General features: G+C 37.6%; 2 protein-coding genes across 2 annotated transcripts in view; both read right to left on the bottom strand.

Annotated features, from left to right (window-relative positions):
* Nucleotides 1-1,604, bottom strand: part of LOC107744108 (solute carrier family 35 member E4-like) — an 8,776-nt gene extending 7,172 nt beyond the window's left edge. Inside the window, exon 1 of the mRNA XM_016557604.1 lies at nt 1,453-1,604. The gene's annotated coding sequence lies outside the window, so the exon portion shown is untranslated. The remainder of the gene's footprint in view (nt 1-1,452) is intronic.
* The window catches only part of LOC107744105 (oxysterol-binding protein 2-like), a 33,367-nt gene that overhangs the window by 5,139 nt on the left and 23,748 nt on the right, over nt 1-4,480 (bottom strand). The window contains exon 15 of the mRNA XM_016557597.1: nt 3,988-3,990. The gene's annotated coding sequence lies outside the window, so the exon portion shown is untranslated. The remainder of the gene's footprint in view (nt 1-3,987; nt 3,991-4,480) is intronic.

Raw genomic sequence — 4,480 nt, 5'->3', positions numbered from 1 at the left:
AGGGTTGGAGCTGAACTCTGCAGGACTGCGGCTCTCTAGGACCGAACTTGCCTACCCCTGATCTAGACTAAATGAAAGGTTAGACAAAAACAAATAAAAATAGATATAAATAAAAACTAGATTTAAAAGTGTAAATACATGCATAAATAAACAATAAATGCAGTACTATAACAGTATTATAATGGGTAGATAAACATAATAATGTAACAACAGAAACGAAATATTTTCCAAATTATATTTTACACACATTTATAATATTAATTTTTCAAAATATAAACCGTTTCTTTATACAAGAAATTATATACCCAGACTTAAAGGGGTAGTTCACCCAAAAATGAAAATTGTGTCATAATTTACTCGCCCTCATGTCGTTTCAAACCTGTATGACTTACTTTCTTCTGTGTAACATAAACAACAATTTGAGAAAATGGTAAACCAATGGGTAAATCAATGTTAATCAAAACAGTTTGGTTACCAACATTCTTCAAAATATCTTCTTTTATGCTCTGCAAAAGTAAGAAAATCTTTAAAAGACATGAGGGTGGGTAAATTACAACAGAATTTTCATTTGTGGGTGAACTACCCCTTTAAAGAATCATTTGCGAATGAATTATTTGATTCAAAAGATTCGAGTCACTGCAATGAATCCCCACCACCATACAGACCATAGGAAAATTTAATAAGCCAGTCGACCAGTCAGAAATCAGCTCATGTTCCGCTGCCGGTTTTGGATTGGTCGCTCCTAGTTTATTCAAAATACTGTATTAAAATGGTTCGATGTAAGCAAATGCTAAACAAATTACGGCTATGTTGGATAAACAGTCGGGATATCGAGTCCCTCAAGGCTTTTGTCGTTGACTTCACTGCTTCGGTGGCTTTTAGATTGACAGTGCAGCAAATGGTCGCTCTGTGGTCCATTATAGAGGATTATTTCATCCGGGATCCCGTGATGGGGTGCCCAGCTACATTTACCAATAATCACATTGTTTGTCAGTCTGAACTATATTAAAGCAACATTAACCTGCATGAACTGAGGTCGTTCATATGTGTGCAAATGGCGCTGGTCGATGACGTCTAGTCACCGCAGCATATTTTCTGTCCCGTTTATAAATGTTATTTTCATGGAGGTTGTTCAAGCCAAAACGTGTGTGTATTCTGTATATTCCTTATCCACTCGGTAATACGACTGTCGGTTAGAGTCGGATCACACGAAGGATGCACTTGTCTTGATCAGCACATCGTAGCTACGCTAATAGTCACGTGAATCATGAGAGCAAAATGTTTTCTTCTAATGCTCATGAATGACTCTGGTAGACCTCACACAGGCGTTTAGCGGTCTAACAGAGGATATAAACACATCGGTCCGCGTCAACACAGTATACCATATTAAACAGAGCCCAATTCATCAGTACCATGTCCAATAAGGTCAAACGTATTTCCCTGGTCTCTTACCGTATTCCCGCACTGCTGAAGCTAGAAGCGTTTATTATATCCTGCACGCAGAGACCATCGGCCCTTTCGCTGGACGGCCAGTTGTTGCCAGATCAGCTGTGAATCCGTCACCGCGAAGCGTCTATTCATTCCCTGCGCTGCTGAAAACCGTGAGCGAGCCATTGCGTGCTGCTGGCACGTGGACAGTCGCTTTTACTGAATATGCTTGAACATCTCAAAGAATGCTTGTTTGTTTCGTTAACAACAGTTGTATCGTTTTCTATATAGGCTATATGGCTATATTTCTAAATAACCATATCCTTTTATTTCCCCTCAATTAATTTAGCTTCTTTGGATGGTTATTAAAGGAATAGTTCACTCAAAAAATGAGAATTTGCTCAAATTTACACACCCTCAGGCAATTCAAGATGTAGATGAGTTTCTTCATGGGAACAGATTTGGAGAAATTTGGCATTACGTCACTTGCTCACCCATGGATCCTCTGCAGTGAATGGGTGCCGTCAGAACGAGAGTCCAAACAGCTGATAAAAACAAGTAATCCACACGACTCCAGTCCTGAGTCTACAATCCATAATACTGCTTTTTCAAGCGAAAAAGACTTATCATCTGAATCAGGAGAGAAATATGCACAGATCAAAGAGTCAAAAACAGTTCTGTCAGGACCACTATCGTCAAAGATAACTTACAATTAGCATACATTTTAGGTTGGGGATATGGTTCTGTTCTGGGCAACACTCCCTGCCCATTCATGCAGCCTAGCATGGATAGGAGCAGGGAGAGCGTAAATAACCCCCACCTACACTGTAAAATCCAATAGTGAGCAAAGCGATAGCTGCTGAATAATGACTGAAAGGACCTTATAAAGGGAATTATGATTGTCGTCGTATTCCTATAGGTAGACGTGGATCAGCTGAGTGTCAGCTTATGCGAGCTTGACTAATGTGACCTGCCAGAACTAACGCTACGCTCCATTTCTGAACAAAAATTTTACTGGAGGAAGCGAATTATGGATTCATATTTTGATTGTTTCTTTGAATTGTTCATTTGTTTCTTACAAATAAGCAGCTTTTCACTTCACAGCGTGTGACGGAAATGTTACGCCCCTACCATATTGTGATGATGCCCTGTCCCGGCGCGACAAGACAAAACCAATAAAACATTGGCATTTGTTGCATCCAGTGGGGACATAATTACTGATTATAATGACTTATACTGTCTTTTTACGCGTTGCGTTGCGTATCGCACTGCGTAAACATAAAGCCATGTCTGCATTTGTGATCAGAGAAACGACAAACAACAAGTACTACTCTACATTGCTTAAAACTCGCGTTTGAATCATCAGTGGCAAAATACAACTTAACCACTGATTATTAGTTGTGTCCTCTTTTGGAAGACCAAACAGAGTAGTTTCGATTTCACAACGAAACACACAGGGTGAGCTTGTAACACTCCAAAGAGAAAGGAAAACTTGAAATTGCAACATATGACCCCTTTAACTGATGGACTGGAGTGGTGTGGATTACTTGTGGATTATTGTGATGTTTTTATCAGCTGTTTGGACTCTCATTCTGACGGCTCCCATTCACTGCGGAGGATCCACAATCTCATCTACATCTCGGATGGCCTGAGAGCAGTGGTGTAATGTAGCGAAGTAATAATACTTCATTACAGTACTTAAGTATTTTTTGGGAGTATCTGTACTATACTTAAGTTTTCATATTTCTGTCAACTTTCACTTTTACTCCACATTTCCTAATTAAAATGTTACTTTTACTCCGATACATTTCCCCGAAGTATATTCATTACTAACTACAAAATAAAGTCGGAAGAACACAGACTGCAAGAAAGCAGGTTTGATGAATCAGTGGTCTGCTGCTTGCAAGTGAGACTCCTAAAAACACCTTTGCTCATGTGCAAACCAAGTGCTCACACAACCACGGTCGATTTGATTTTCCACTCAAGTCGAGTCTGGGGTGTGCGATATACAGTATATCGTCTGCGATAATATGGTAAAGTGTTGTTGTAATGATGTGCCATCTGACATTATCGAGTAGCTATATCACAAAATCACACACAGAGAGTGCACGCATGTGATTTATTAGTCTATTAAAACTAAAAATTCAAGGCATTATAAATTGTAGATGGCAAAAATGCCTCTGTATGTTTTTTATATTTATATATTTTAATATAGTTAATCTATATCACACACAGAGTGCCATTTTTTTCTCCATATATCAGTATGATAACAAATGTAATAATCATTTTATACAAGTTTAATAAAGTTAGCATTAAGTGACTTATATTTTAGACACAATATTGCCTGTTTTTTGCTAAATTTTTCCAACGAAAATAGTTCCAAACAAAGATCACAGCAATGTTTTGCGTCTCTAAGCAATGGACAGCTTTTTGAACAAACAGGTTGAATGAATGATTCAGTGACTCACTCATTAACACAGTCAAATGTTTTTGTTCCTGAATGAATCAGCCGTTTGAATGAATCGGTTGAATCTCAATGACTCACTCATTAACGGTCACGTGCTGCCACCTACTGGCGGTTTTAATTTCACATTCAACTGTTTTTTTCATGTTTTAAATCATTTCAAATATCAGTATTCAGGTTAAATGCAGGTCAAATGCATCCATGTATCCTCTGAGATATATTAAACTGTGTAAATACATCTAAATGCCATTTCAGATGCAGATTCCAGAAATGTTTTCTTATGTTGGATTGAAAGAGGCTAAGTACCGGATGAAGTGCCTCTTATGCTTAGTTACCCAAAGATACAAAATGGAAGAAAGAGTTAAAACTGAACACAATCTTGCTACTCAAGCTGTGTATGAACATTTTATATATATTATTTATTTGCTTCTTTTCCATTTTGCATTTACTTGTACTTTTACTTTCAATACTTAAGTACGTTTAATATTGAAAAAATAAATATCACATACATTAAGACTTTTACTCAAGTAATATTCTAAACGGTGACTTCAACTTCTACCAAAGTCATTTTCTGGTAAGATATCTGTA

Source organism: Sinocyclocheilus rhinocerous, unplaced genomic scaffold (genome assembly GCF_001515625.1).
Source record: "Sinocyclocheilus rhinocerous isolate Xijiao unplaced genomic scaffold, SAMN03320098_v1.1 scaffold287, whole genome shotgun sequence".
NCBI lineage: Eukaryota > Metazoa > Chordata > Actinopteri > Cypriniformes > Cyprinidae > Sinocyclocheilus > Sinocyclocheilus rhinocerous.
Note: the sequence above shows the minus strand (reverse complement) of the source record. Positions and strands in the feature narration are given on the sequence as shown.